At 38.8% G+C, this 16113-nt stretch overlaps 1 protein-coding gene and 2 long non-coding RNA genes across 7 annotated transcripts in view; 1 reads left to right on the top strand and 2 right to left on the bottom strand.

The window, feature by feature from the left end:
- The window catches only part of LOC136254604 (fibropellin-1-like), a 176871-nt gene that overhangs the window by 51680 nt on the left and 109078 nt on the right, over positions 1-16113 (top strand). The window lies entirely within an intron of this gene.
- LOC136252432 (uncharacterized) lies at positions 4784-5103 on the bottom strand. The gene is made up of 3 exons (XR_010699554.1): positions 5059-5103; positions 4968-5006; positions 4784-4916 (listed from the first exon to the last, which is right to left on the bottom strand). It is a non-coding gene; the product is annotated as an uncharacterized lncRNA (long non-coding RNA).
- Positions 5273-5474, bottom strand: LOC136252433 (uncharacterized). Its single transcript, XR_010699555.1, has 3 exons — positions 5459-5474; positions 5365-5406; positions 5273-5308 (listed from the first exon to the last, which is right to left on the bottom strand). It is a non-coding gene; the product is annotated as an uncharacterized lncRNA (long non-coding RNA).

Consider the following 16113-nt stretch of genomic DNA (forward strand, 5'->3'; position numbering starts at 1 on the left):
TATGTGACCTAATTTTAGAAAACCGTCAATATCCGCACAGTTTTCAAAATGGATTTTATTTGTTCTATGTCTTCTACAGGGACAGAGGAATGGACTAACTAAGTTTCAGCTTCCTAAGTTAAGCAGCATTGGAAATACAGCACTAGACAGCCGGACGAGCAAATAAATTGATATGTACAGTAGCTATCGAGAAAAGAATCTACAGACGCTTACATAAACCATCATAACTTACTGATACAATGACTTACGGAATTCAATCTTCACTCATTGTGTTCACCATGAATTTGTGCATCCACCAAGGTATAGTTTTTCCCCAGGCATGCTTTTGTATTTGAGAAGGAAGGCAAATTTACTGAAAAACGATTGGCGGTAAATTCTTTCGTCACCACAATCGTAAACAAACGTCTGTAACTTTGCAATCCTTTCGTGTATGGAGATGAAACAAAGAATTTTGTACTCCCTATGAACAGGCGAACACGATGATGTCCAGGATTTATCCATTGGAGGCTTAATTCGCCCACCAGTGAGGCTATAAAAACTTGCATAATTTTTTTATGGAGCTTGCATTTTTTACCCATAGTTTTTAAATGCGTTTTATTACAAAAGTACTATTGTGCGTATATCGACGGTTTTCCAAAATTCGGTCACATATGCATAAATCTTTTTGAGCAAATTTTCATGAGGAACAGAGTCAAAAACCTTCTTAAAGTCAAGGTACAAAACATCTACTGAATTACCACTGTCCAACGTCTCTGTCCAATCATCAAGTGCACACAGTAACTGTGTCATACAAGACTTGCGAGGGATGAATCCGTGTTGACATGGTGACATCAAATTGTTGCTAAACAAATGCTGTAACATTCCCTCACGAATAATAGATTTGAAAACTTTGGAAACAACAAATGTTAAACTTACAGGACGGTAATTACAGGGTGAAGATTTGTTTCCTTTCTTGAAGATTGGGATAATAGTTGCTACTTTCCAGTCTGGGGGTAGTCTACCCTCGCTTAATGACTTCTTAAAAATTATAGACAGAGGTATACTTATTTCAGCAGCAGCTTCCTTCAACACTCTGGGGGGGAGCTTATCAGGTCCAGTAGCTTTGCTAGAATTTAAATCACACAACTTTTCTCTTACAATGCCTGCATCAATTGATATGCCATCAAGACTAGTTACAAAGTCACGGTCTTGAAACTCAGGGATGTTATCCATGGATTCTCTGGTGAATGTGCCAGTAAAAAACTTGTTCAACATTTTCGCTTTACCTTCATCAGTTGCTGCTTCAGTATCATTAAGTGACTCATCAACCAGGGTAGGAATGAGGGGTTTAACTTTGACCTTAGAATTTACATATCGCCAAAAAGCTTTAGGGTTGGTCTTCACTTCCTTAGCTATTCTCATCTCAAACTTAGATCTCAAGTCACGTGTAAGGCGTCTAAGCGAATTTCTTACTTGAGTAAACCTAAGATGATCCAAATGATTGCCAGTTCTACAGAACTTTTTCCATAATGTTTCCTTCTTATGTTTAAGATCAATTACTTTATGATTAGTATATGGTAATTTTCTACATTGGGATTTATGGTACCTTGGGATAGAGCATTCCATAGCAAACTTAAAACGTTGCATAAAAAAATTCCAAGACTGACATACATTTAGATCTTGTAATTCCATCAAACAGGCGAAACTGCCTGTTGCGTTAAGGAGGCTTTTAAGCTTCATATAATCCCCTTTGTTAGAACTAAATAAATTACAATTGAGTCTTTACCTTGTTGTCAACTGTTTCTACCCTTCCAGAACCTTAAATGACGCCTACAAAAGCACTTATATTCTTGAATAGCTGTATCGGTTGATGAATTTCAAGTTACCGCGAAACACAGTTCTAGTTCTTATCTGCTTTACCAGTTAGGCACTGGAGGGTGGACACTGGAGGCAAAGCCTGTACGAGGTGTCTCGAGGTGTTTACCACAGGGTCCATCAGACAATATATATCCGTTTCTTCGGCATAACCAAACTCGGCCTCAACTTGTAATTCTTCTGCACCATAACGTCTTCCACTTTTGTACATAAGTCACGCACTGTGTACAGGTAAAAGGCATTTTACAAAGCATGGTCGGCATGGTCAGACAGTACTCACGCAACGATGCGCGATTATTGGAAAAGAGTATGTAGCTCTCCTACAGACTCGATGAGCTCCTGATATAATACTACTGTTTCGCCCCTCGTGGAGTGGTAATAGAACTTGCGGCCGGAATGTGATAAGTTACTGGACGTCCAGAGGTTAGTACAGTGTCCACATCATAGATCTATGGTCCACATCGAGTGCTGTGGGTGGTGGCAAACCCCCGAGTATGGCTGCCTATTCAGCTTACTCATTTAGTAATATGGAATTAAGCGTATTAAATGATTGCTAAACGGTTAGGCCACTCCAAATAAATTCTCTGTTTCCCGTCCTGGGCTTAGGCATATTTACATGCGGGCGGGTGGTCCATTTCCATTATTCCATTATAAAATTGGCAGCCTTTTAAGCCATTATTTGCCTAGCACAACTATAAAAATCTGCATTAAAACATGCTTAAGCTTGTGCCTTCCTTTTAAGTTGCAAAATAACACAAACACGGCACTGCTGACACGTGAGCTAACACTGATACAAGATGGATTGTAATTACACTGTTGCATCTAATTTATGTATGTATATGTATGTAATTGAATGGGTGTACAGGCTTCTAAGCCTCAACCCAAATCACATCATAATCATAATCATGGCTTTCCTGAATCTGTACAGAATGCAAGAATAACCGGAAAATAGTGGAAGAATACAGAGTAATGGAATATTTAGAGCTGACAGTAATCAGATGCGGGCGGTGGACGGGAAACAAAGAATTTATTTGGAGTGGCCTTAGGCCTATTTGGTATCGACTTTTGTGACCTTATTTAAAAAGCTGTGAAAGCAGAAACCTGAGGAATTGTATGTAAACATTTTTTACCTGTATAGATATCTAATGTGCGAGCAAGAGGTAAGTGGAAAGATCAGGCTTTACAAGCTCCTGGAGCCTTCTTACCTGTACACCTAATTCCTACTGCTAATTCAGATATCACATCCATCTTTTAAGCTGGAAAACTTAACACAAAGGTGCAGTTGTGCTGACTTAGACACGTGAGTTGACATTCTTACAAGATTGATTTCTAAGCTTGTGCAGTATGCAACATTTATTGCTCGGGTGGTGGCCATGTACAGGAAACAGGAAATACATTTGGAGTGGCCTACAGCCAAGCAAACTTGATTAATGTGCACTGGCGATATGACTTGGCTGATAACCAATATAAAATATATAATGTTATTGAGCCGATATTCAAAGGCGACCGGATATGCTAGCACAGACCTTCTCTCTGGTAATTTGCACTCTGAATTCAGTTATCAGTAACATTTAATTATCAGTACACAGACAGTTGTTGCTGTGATACTATTCAAGTATAAGTACCCATTATGTTTGTGTATCTGCTGCTTTTTTTATTCATCTTGCCGATCCGATATAACGAGGCTGAACCAATCAGTACACCTCTACTTGTTTCTCATCCACGAAACTTGGGATTTGCATGACATAATTTTTATTATTATTAGCACTTTGTTGAGGAAAATGCTCCCAATCACAGCAGTAGCAGGCTATGTATTACTATAAACCTTAAGAATAAGTATTACTCATATGTATTTATTTACTGAGCTGAAAGAGATGTTTTCTGTGCTACAAACTGAAAGCCAGCCTTCTCAGCATCAAAATACATGTGCACATGATCAATAATAGCATTAATGAAATGTGAGGCGATAGGGTAAAAATTGATGTCGGCGGGGATGAGTAACAATTAATCTGGCATAATGCACCCTGTGAAGCACTGAAATGTGCCATTGTTGGGACAAGTTTCTGGAACAAATTAAATCCTCTTCACATTCCTTAATGGAGTTGATGGTGGTTGATATTGTACAGTGCACGTACTGTATAGCCAAGGAATGAAACTTTGCAAATTTTATGAGTGATCGCAGCTTTGTAAAAGTACAATCATGAGTAAGTTTGTAGATACTTAAGTACTGTGATGCTTAGCTCTTAGCTAAATGCTAAAATGTATTTCACAAATGTATCTTGACTTTCATGAATTAAAAAATGTGAAAATCACTTTTTACGCACTCCATGAAAGTTTCATGCCTTGCATACCAAATTTCCACCTATATAATATTATGGTATGTCAACTGCTTCAGTGGAAGTTACTGCATGTTTATAATACATATTTTTCTTGCAGGCCTTCATTCTCGAACCATGTGTTATACAAAGCCTGAAGAGTTATGTGATCATCCCATTTCTTATGCAAGACAATTACTTGGACAAGATGTTCTCATTTCACTAGGAGAGCATAAAATCTGCTATTGCTTACGTGATATGATTTTCTTGGTAAAACAACCACAATACCCAATTGCTATAAATTTCAATGGCATCATAAACGAATTATTGCTAAATCACAAACTGAAACTGTTGATTATTGTTTTCTCAAAACTGTCATCAATAATATTCATCACTTTCACTGGAATGGCGATCTGAGTCGACAATTTCATCTATTAAGGCAGAGGAACTTACCTGGCTAAAGAGTTTGTTTACATAAATAATGTAACATACATAGAACAAAACCAACCTGTTATAGCTGACTTGAGGTCTGAGATCACAGTCATTTTCCCCCCTGGTTTTTGGAATGAAGATTTCAAAGCTTGAGTGTTTATTACATACCTCATCCTTTGATGAGCATTGCGTGATCCACTACTTCCAAGTCCTTGCAATCCACTACCTCCTAGCAATCCATCATCTCCCTGAAATTCGCTACCGCCCAGCAGCCCAGCAGCACCTGTCTGCAATCTGCTACTTCCTTGTAGTACCCTGACAGCAAAAAACTGCATGCCACCTATAGACATGTCACACAATTATTACCTTCGCGGTATATTTACTCCGGATGGAACAGTTTTACCACTGTATGAAAAAATATAACATGCAAGTTGGTACCAATTTACTCAGCGTTTACTGATGATGCTGTGTAGTCTGACTGTAGCATCTCCGACTTTGTTGGCTAAGTAATGGCATTGCAAATAATTTAGTTTTGTGGATGTTAATACCTTGGAAAGCGTTCAGGTGTGGTAGTAGACAAAATGTTGTTGGCCACTGTCAGCACGTTGCGTCTGCCTCTAAAAGTGGTTGTCAATAAAATTTTGACCACACTATTATATAAATGAACTCACTGATTGTATTACAGTACTGATTGTGGGGTTGAAACACTGATAAACGCATTCAAATTTTAAATAAAAACCCATACAATATGCTACAAAATTACCTAGCGTTAGTTCCATCAGGAGTCACCTGGGACTGAGAATTACTATATAAAGATAAGTTTAACACTTGGTGTACACATGAACACACAGACTTACACAATGTGATTATCACCATTTCTCTCTGATGTGCTACAGACAGATAAGTGATAACATCTATTGACATTTTAATACACCAACCTAATCACTACCCATTTCACAGGATTCATTGGCATAGGCAAAGTGGAGGGTGTACTCTCCACTCTTGGTTTGGCAACATACCGACCAACAATCATATTTTGCTCTTGGAGTCTTTCATCTAAGTTAGCTTTCAGCCTTTGTAGTTCTGAGAATAAGAAGAAAAAAAAACGTTACACACACATTTCAGTACCGTTCAAAGGCAAAATAAACACTCGGGTATCTCCTGTACTCAAAGCTGGAATGGAACCAATTGGGATAAGCACTTGATAAAAAGTTGCTCTAAGCAGATCAGCCTATAAAAAAGTCTGTGCACTGTTTGGAGATATAAATGGCATAGCCTTTCTTACTGTGACCCTCTCCATGTTCATGACCTAAGTATAAATATTGTACTGAAAATTGAAGTTCTGTTTTGTTCTTGTAGGTTCATGTAGCCATTAACCTGAGTAGAACAGTGCAACAGATGACAACAAAGTATATGTTACAGGGCTCCCGATAATTTTTTTAGTGTACTGTCAAACTGCCAGTGCAACACAAATTAATGTACTGGTACCCAGTTTTAGTCAAAATGTAGTCAAAAGTAATGTAACCATGCCATAAAATTATGTAACACACTGTTTTTAGTCAAGCACAACAGCTTTAAGCTATTAGATGAAACTTCATGCATCCCACAAGTCAAAGGTAACACTGGATAACATGGTTTTGAATACATTTTGCACATTCGTATATCATAGTATAGTAGGGACCACAAAGGAGTAGGTATGGCCCACAAAATAACATCACCCAAAAACCAGCCTCAATTTTCCCTGATGACAATGAGGCAGTATTGGTTAGGTAAAACTAAACCCAAACAAGGTTTCAGATCGACCCGAAATGCTTTCAACAAGTTGCTACAGAATTTAAAAAACAAAGTTATTTAACGAAATTTTCTAGTGACTGACTGACTGACTGACTGATGCCTTCAGACAAGTGTAACTTGATAACAGCTAAGGCTACAGGCTTGATTTTTTCACTGTTCAACATCACTTTGGCCCGAGAGATGCATTCTTCATGGACTTACCAGTGTCCATCTTTGTGTCCCATTCATCTTTGCTGACAGCAAAAAGTGTTGATTTGGTAGTAGCACATGATAGCTTCCCTTCGTAATGGAAATTGTCTGCATTTTTCATAGTGGTTATTTTGATTGCAGAGGTGCTTTTCAAACAGTTCTTGATTCATACCGCTGTGTAACACGTTGAACATAGCCGACAATGAAGTGTAATGGATACTTCACTTTTCAGACAATAATTGATATAGCTGGGGTACGCAGCGCCATTTCAGATGTGGTATGCATGGGTTCACCAGTCATAATAATTATTTACAAAAGAAATTATAAACAAGTACACAGGGAATTTTCAACAAGAGTAGGGACCATAGTACACCGATAAAAAGAACTGGAGCAGTGCATGATATTAAATCACAGTAAAACAATAAGAAGTGTTATATCCCTACTGTGCATTTCCATTATTGTATCTTGAGCACAGTGGGGATATAACACTTATTGTTTTTTTACTGTGATTTAATATTGTGCACTACTCCAGCTTATTTCAGTACTTTTTATCGATGTGCTATGGTCCCTACTCTAGTTGAAAATTCCATTTTTTTTGTGTACAGCTGTACTTGTATATATATATGATAGCTGACAAGTACAAGTAGGCTTGTGTTCAAACCTCATTGTCTTGGCTTGAGGTAAAGCTTTTGGCCACAAGCCACTAAGAAACAGCTTAATTGAATATTACTGCCTTTGTAAGGCTTCTCTATGGCAGTAGTGTATACAGTATTCTGATTTATCCACCCATAATGTCTGGACAGCAATAAAATTAATCAGTCAATATGCAATATTGACCAGAAATTGGCTAATTGGCGAACATTCCCTGTGTTTAATGATTCTCCAATCTAGTCAAATTTAATGTTCATGCAGAAATCCTATTAAAACTTATATCAAGACACACGGTAGTGTGTCGTGCGGCCCAAGAAGCTGGCGCGCCACACCGTGAGTATATTTACAGGAAGAAAGAAAACGTCATTTTCGCACTTTTGTATCTCGGTGATCCCTTATCCGATTGGAACCAAATTAGCTACAGAGTTGCCCGCCAGCCATGGGAGTCTACATTCCAAATTAGAAGGAAATCACTCCAACCGTTTCCAAGATACGAGCTGCCAAAGTTTTAATTTTTTTTCTTCTTCGTGTTTTCACACACTTGCAAAAATTGCTATAAAACACAAACGCGTACTCCGATCGCCTTGAAATTTGGCACACAGAAAGGGAGTCCAAAGGCGAATCCTAACATTAAATTTGGTGCAAACCCGATTAATGGTTCAGGAGTTATGACCGATTATTCGCGTAAACAAGATCGATTTGTTGTCACGCCTACAGGGTAAACCGCTTCATGGAATGAGTTGAAAATTGCTATGCAGATGTAAACCATCGTAGGAGTGCCTTTTGGTAGTTTGAAAGGAATCGAGATAAAGACCACGGAGATATGACACAAAACCCAACCTGTGTCACAATTACGCGATCGATTTTTATAAATAAAAAAAGTATTAGTTTTTACGGCTACTAGGCAAACCGCTTAGAACAATGAGCTGAAAATCGGTGTATAGCTGGAATACTCTTCATAGAAAGTCCTTGCAGTAGTATAGAAGAATTGGATTACAAACCACTGAGTTATGATTCGAAAGCCAACTCCGTGTAGCAAATGCAAGATCGAGATACTCTAATAGAACAGTCACCCTAATAGAGCATTCAGCTAATTTATTTACTCCATTATAGAATTCTGTTACATTACAACTACAAGTTATTCTGTAGGGAGTTCAGCTGCAAACAGTTATCTTATAGACAGTTCAGCATGAAGCAAGTCACCCTGTGGAGAATTAAGCTACAAATATATCACTGTAGAGATTCAGAACATTACAAGTCACACTGAAGAGAGTTCAGCTATAAACAAGTCATGCACCCTGTAGAGAATTCAGCTACAATTAAGTCACACTCTAGAGAATTCAGCTACACACAAATCACCTTATAGAGAGTTCAGCTACAAACAAATTACCCTGTAGAGAGATCAGCTAGAAACAAATCAACCTGCAGAGAGATCAGCTACAAACAAATCAGCTTGTAGAGAGAACAGTTACACACAAATCAACCTGTAGAGAGATAAGCTAGAAACAAATAACCCTGTAGAGAGTTCAGCTACACAAAAATCACCCTGTAGAGACATCAGCTAGAAACTAGACACAATGCAAGGAGTTTAGCTACAAGCAAATCATCCTTTAGAGAGTTAAGCTAAAACAAATCAACCTGTGGAGAGATCAGCTGCAAACAAATTTATAGAGTTCAGCTACAAACAAATTACACTGTAGAGAGATCGGCTACAAACAAATCAGCCTGCAGAAAGATCAGCTACACACAAATCAACTTGTAGAGAGATCAGCTACAAACAAATCACCCTGTAGAGAGATCAGCTAGAAACTAGACACAATGCAAGGAGTTCAGCTACAAGCAAATCACCCTTTAGTGAGTTCAGCTACAAACAAATCAACCTGCAGTGAGATCACCTACAAACAAATCACCTTATAGATAGTTCAGCTACAAACAAATTACCCTGTAGAGAGATCGGCTACAAATAAATCAACCTGCAGAGAGATCAGCTACACACAAATCAACTTGTAGAGAGGTCAGCTACAAACAAATCACCCTGTAGAGAGATCAGCTAGAAACTAGACACAATGCAAGGAGTTCAGCTACAAGCAAATCACCCTTTAGTGAGTTCAGCTACAAACAAATCAACCTGCAGTGAGATCACCTACAAACAAATCACCTTATAGATAGTTCAGCTACAAACAAATTACCCTGTAGAGAGATCGGCTACAAATAAATCAACCTGCAGAGAGATCAGCTACACACAAATCAACTTGTAGAGAGATCAGCTACAAACAAATCACCCTATAGAGAGATCAGCTAGAAACTAGACACAATGCAAAGAGTTCAGCTACAAGCAAATCACCCTTTAGTGAGTTCAGCTACAAACAAATCAACCTGCAGTGAGATCACCTACAAACAAATCACCTTATAGATAGTTCAGCTACAAACAAATTACCCTGTAGAGAGATCGGCTACAAATAAATCAACCTGCAGAGAGATCAGCTACACACAAATCGACTTGTAGAGAGATCAGCTACAAGCAAATCACCCTTTAGTGAGTTCAGCTACAAACAAATCTAATCAAAAACAGCCAAGCTGTAAAAAAAGGTGCGGCCCCCAAAAAGGCCATGGTAAAAAAAAAGTGAAATCCAAGGTGGCGGCCAAGAAATGGTTGTGATGGTAGGTTAATGATAAAAATTTTAATAGCGACAATTCAGGTGAATTTGGTGCCAAGACCAAGTGGCACAAAATTCACCTGAATTGTCGCTATTAAAATTTTTACCATTAACCTACCATCACAGCCATTTCTTGGCCGCCACCTTGGATTTCACATCTTTTTTCACCATGGCCTTTTTGGGGGCTGCACCTTTTTTTACAGCTTGGCTGTTTTTGATTAGATATCACTTCTTTTTGTATTTGTATACTGCATAGGCTGGCTTTGGGGCTTTTTTTAACCCATGTGTTTTTTATTTACCACAGGAAGAAGAAAAGAACTTATAGAAGATTTTTAATACTTCAATTATTTTTGATTTTATTAGTAATTATACAAATTATATACATATATTTATTACATGCCCATTATTCCCCACAGGATATTTTTTAGCAGCTGATCTCTCTACTGGGTGGCTTAAAATATAGCTGAACTATATACAGGATGGTTTCTTTGTAGCTGAACTCTCTACAAGATAAATTCTTCTAGCTGATTTCTCTACAGGGTGATTTGTTTCTAGCTGAACTCTCTACAGGTGATTTGTTTGCAGCTAAACTTTCTACATCCATGGTGGTTTCTTTGTAGCTGAACTCTCTACATGATGGTTTCTTTGTAGCTGAACTCTCTACAGGGTGACTTCTTCTAGCTGAACTCTCTACAGGGTGATTTGTTTCTAGCTGAACTTTCCACATGATGGTTTCTTTGTAGCTGAACTCTCTACAACGTGACCTCTTCTAGCTGATCTCTCTACAGGATGATTTGTTTCTAGCTGAACTCTCTACAGGTGATTTGTTTGCAGCTAAACTCTCTACATGGTGCTTTCTTTGTAGCTGAACTCTCTACATGATGGTTTCTTTGTAGCTGAACTCTCTACAAAGTGACTTCTTCTAGCTGAACTCTCTACAGGTGATTTGTTTGCAGCTAAACTCTCTACATCCATGGTAGTTTCTTTGTAGCTGAACTCTCTACATGATGGTTTCTTTGTAGCTGAACTCTCTACAAGGTGACTTCTTCTAGCTGAACTCTCTACAGGGTGATTTCTTTGTAGCTGAACTCTCCACCTGATGGTTTCTTTGTAGCTGAACTCTCTCCAAGGTGACCTCTTCTAGCTGATCTCTCTACAGGGTGATTTGTTTCTAGCTGAACTCTCTACAGGTGATTTGTTTGCAGCTAAACTCTCTACATGGTGCTTTCTTTGTAGCTGAACTCTCTACATGACGGTTTCTTTGTAGCTGAACTCTCTACAAGGTGACTTCTTCTAGCTGAACTCTCTACAGGTGATTTGTTTGTAGCTAAACTCTCTACATGGTGCTTTCTTTGTAGTTGAACTCTCTACATAACGGTTTCTTTGTAGCTGAACTCTCTACAAGGTGACCTCTTCTAGCTGATTTCTCTACAGGGTGATTTGTTTCTAGCTGAACTCTCTACAGGTTATTTGTTTGCAGCTAAACTCTCTACATCCACAGTGGTTTCTTTGTAACTGAACTCTCTACATGATGGTTTCTTTGTAGCTGAACTCTCTACAAGGTGACTTCTTCTAGCTGAACTCTCTACAGGGTGATTTCTTTGTAGCTGAACTCTCCACCTGATGGTTTCTTTGTAGCTGAACTCTCTCCAAGGTGACCTCTTCTAGCTGAACTCTCTACAGGGTGATTTCTTTGTAGCTGAACTCTCTACAAGGTAACTTCTTCTAGCTGATCCCTCTACAGGGCGATTTGTTTGTTGTTGAATTCTCTACACGGTAATTTGTTTGAGGCTGAACTCTCTACATGGCGGTTTCTTTGTAGCTGAACTCTCTACAAGGTGACTTTTTCTGGCTGAACTCTATACAGAGTGATTTGTTTGCAGCTGAACTCTCTACATGATGGTTTCTTTGTAGCTGAACTCTCTACAAGGTGACTTCTTCTAGCTGAACTCTCTACAGGGTGATTTCTTTGTAGCTGAACTCTTTAGGTGGTGATTTCTTTGTAGCTGAACTCTCTCCAAGGTGACCTCTTCTAGCTGATCTCTCTACAGGGTGATTTGTTTCTAGCTGAACTCTCTACAAGGTGATTTGTTTGCAGCTAAACTCTCTACATGGTGCTTTCTTTGTAGCTGAACTCTCTACATGATGGTTTCTTTGTAGCTGAACTCTCTACAAGGTAACTTCTTCTAGCTGATCCCTCTACAGGGCGATTTGTTTGTTGTTGAATTCTCTACACGGTAATTTGTTTGAGGCTGAACTCTCTACATGGCAGTTTCTTTGTAGCTGAACTCTCTACAAGGTGACTTTTTCTAGCTGAACTCTATACAGAGTAATTTGTTTTCAGCTGAACTCTCTACATGATGGTTTCTTTGTAGCTGAACTCTCTATAAGGTGACCTCTTCTATAGCTGAACTCTTTACATGGTGTCTAGTTTCTAGCTGATCTCTCTATAGGGTGATTTGTTTGTAGCTGAAATCTCTACAGGGCGATTTGCTTGTAGCTGAACTCCTTACATTGTGTCTAGTTTCTAGCTGATCTCCACAGTGTGATTTGTTTGTAGCTGATCTCTCTACAAGTTGATTTGTGTGTAGCTGATCTCTCTGCAGGTTGATTTGTTTGTAACTGATCTCTCTACAGGGCAATTTGTTTGTAGCTGAACTCTCCATAAAGTGATTTGATCTCTCTGCAGGTTGATTTGTTTGTAGCTGAACTCTCTAAAGGGTGATTTGCTTGTAGCTGAACTCCTTACATTGTGTCTAGTCTCTAGCTGATCTCTCTACAGGGTGATTTGTTTGTAGCTGATCTCTCTGCAGGTTGATTTATTTGTAGCTGAAGTCTCTACAGGGTGATTTGTTTCTAGCTGATCTCTCTACAGGGTGATTTTTTGTAGCTGATCTCTCTGCAAGTTGATTTGTTTGTAGTCGATCTCTCTACAGGGTAATCTGTTTGTAGCTGAACTGTCTATAAGATGATTTGTTTGTAGCTGATCTCTCTGCAGGTTGATTTGTTTTAGCTGAACTCTCTACAGGGTGATTTGTTTGTAGCTGATCTCTCTGCAGGTTGACTTGTTTGTAGCTGAAGTCTCTACAGGGTGATTTGTTTCTAGCTGATCTCTCTACAGGGTGATTTTTTGTAGCTGACCTCTCTTCAGGGTGATTTGTTTCTAGCTGATCGCTCTACAGGTTGATTTGTTTGTAGCTGAAATCTCAACAGGGTGTATTGCTTGTAGCTAAACTCCTTACATTGTGTCTAGTTCCTAGATGATCTCTCTACAGGGTGATTTGTTTGTAGTTGATCTCTCTGTACATTAATTTGTTTGTAGCTGAACTCTCTACAGGGTGATTTGTTTCTAGCTGATCTCTCTACAGGGTGATTTTTTGTAGCTGATCTCTCTGCAAGTTGATTTGTTTGTAGTCGATCTCTCTACAGGGTAATCTGTTTGTAGCTGAACTGTCTATAAGATGATTTGTTTGTAGCTGATCTCTCTGCAGGTTGATTTGTTTTAGCTGAACTCTCTACAGGGTGATTTGTTTGTAGCTGATCTCTCTGCAGGTTGACTTGTTTGTAGCTGAAGTCTCTACAGGGTGATTTGTTTCTAGCTGATCTCTCTACAGGGTGATTTTTTGTAGCTGACCTCTCTTCAGGGTGATTTGTTTCTAGCTGATCGCTCTACAGGTTGATTTGTTTGTAGCTGAAATCTCAACAGGGTGTATTGCTTGTAGCTAAACTCCTTACATTGTGTCTAGTTCCTAGATGATCTCTCTACAGGGTGATTTGTTTGTAGTTGATCTCTCTGTACATTAATTTGTTTGTAGCTGAACTCTCTACAGGGTGATTTGTTTCTAGCTGATCTCTCTACAAGTTGATTTGTGTGTAGCTGATCTCTCTGCAAGTTGATTTGTTTGTAGTCGATCTCTCTACAGGGTAATTTGTTTGTAGCTGATCTGTCTATAAGGTGATATGTTTGTAGCTGATCTCTCTGCAGGTTGATTTGTTTTAGCTGAACTCTCTACAGGGTGATTTGTTTCTAGCTGATCGCTCTACAGGTTGATTTGTTTGTAGCTGAAATCTCAGCAGGGTGTATTGCTTGTAGCTAAACTCCTTACATTGTGTCTAGTTCCTAGATGATCTCTCTACAGGGTGATTTGTTTGTAGTTGATCTCTCTGTACATTAATTTGTTTGTAGCTGAACTCTCTACAGGGTGATTTGTTTCTAGCTGATCTCTCTACAAGTTGATTTGTGTGTAGCTGATCTCTCTGCAAGTTGATTTGTTTGTAGTCGATCTCTCTACAGGGTAATTTGTTTGTAGCTGATCTGTCTATAAGGTGATATGTTTGTAGCTGATCTCTCTGCAGGTTGATTTGTTTTAGCTGAACTCTCTACAGGGTGATTTGTTTCTAGCTGATCTCTCTACAACTTGATCTGTGTGTAGCTGATCTCTCTGCAGGTTGATTTGTTTTAGCTGAACTCTCTACAGGGTGATTTGTTTCTAGCTTATCTCTCTACAGGTTGATTTGTGTGTAACTGATCTCTCTACAAGCTGATTTGTTTCTAGCTGATCTCTCTACAAGTTGATTTGTTTGTTGCTGATCACTCTAAAGATTGATTTGTTTGTAGCTGAACTCTCTGCAAAGTGTTTTGTTTGTAGCTGATCTCTCTACAGGATAATTTGTTTGTAGCTGAACTCTCTGCACAGTGATTTGTGTGTAGCTGAATTCTCTAGAGAGTGATTTAATTGTAGGTGAACTCTATACAGGGTGCATGACTTGTTTATAGCTGAACTCTCTACAAGTTGATTTGTTTGTTGCTGATCACTCTAAAGAGTGATTTGTTTGTAGCTGAACTCTCTGCAAAGTGTTTTGTTTGTAGCTGATCTCTCTACAGGATAATTTGTTTGTAGCTGAACTCTCTGCACAGTGATTTGTGTGTAGCTGAATTCTCTAGAGAGTGATTTAATTGTAGGTGAACTCTCTACAGGGTGCATGACTTGTTTATAGCTGAACTCTCTTCAGTGTGACTTGTAATGTTCTGAATCTCTACAGTGATATAATTGTAGCTTAATTCTCCACAGGGTTTCTTGCTGAACTGTCTATAAGATTAACTGTTTGCAGCTGAAGTCCCTACAGAATAACTTGTAATGTAATAGAATTCTATAATGGAGTAAATAAATTAGCTGAATGCTCTATTAGGGTGACTGTTCTATTAGAGTATCTCAATCTCGCATTTGCTACACAGAGTTGGCTTTCGAATCATAACTCAGTGGTTTGTAATTCAATTCTTCTATACTACTGCAAGGACTTTCTATGAAGATTATTCCAGCTATACACCGATTTTCAGCTCATTGCTCTTAGCGGTTTGCCTAGTAGGCGTAAAACTAATACTTTTTTATTACTAAAAATCGATCACGTAATTGTGACACAGGTTGGGTTTTGTGTCATATCTCCGTGGTCTTAATCTCGATTCCTTTCAAACCACCAAAAGGCATTCCTACGATGGTTACTCCATCTACATAGCAATTTTCAGCTCATTCCATGAAGCGGTTTACCCTGTAGGCGTGACAGCAAATCGATCTTGTTTTACGCGAATAATCGGTCATAACGCCTGAACCATTCATCGGATTTCACCAAATTTGATGTTAGGATGCGCCTTTGGACTCCCTTTCTGTGTGCCAAATTTCAAGGCGATTGGAGCACGCGTTTGCGTTTTATAGCAATTTTTGCAAGTGTGCGAAAAGACGAAGAAGAAGAAAAAAACGAAGAGAAAAAAATGAAACTTTGGCCGCTCATATCCCAGAAATGGCTTGAGTGATTTCCTTCAAATTTGGAATGTAGACTCCCCTAGCTGGCGGGCAACTCTGTAGTAAATTTGGTTTCAATCGGATAAGCTATCACCGAGATACAAAAGTGTGAAAATGACGTTTTCTTTCTTCCTGTCAATATACTCACGGTGTGGCGCGCCGGCTTCTTGGACTGCACGACACACTATCGTGTGTCTTGATCAACCTGCAGTGAGATCACCTACAAAAACGCACCTTGTACAGAGTTCAGTTACAAACAAATTACCCTGTAGAGAGATCAGGTAGAAGAGTTCACCTTGTAGAGGGTTCAGCAACAAAGAAACCACCATGTAGAGAGTTCAGCTGCAAACAAACCACTCAGTGGAAAGATCAGCTAGAAGAAGTTACCTTGTAGAGAGTTCAGCTACAAAGAAACCATCGAGT

The sequence above is a fragment of the Dysidea avara genome, chromosome 4, assembly GCF_963678975.1.
Source record: "Dysidea avara chromosome 4, odDysAvar1.4, whole genome shotgun sequence".
In the NCBI taxonomy this organism is placed as follows: Eukaryota; Metazoa; Porifera; class Demospongiae; order Dictyoceratida; family Dysideidae; genus Dysidea; species Dysidea avara.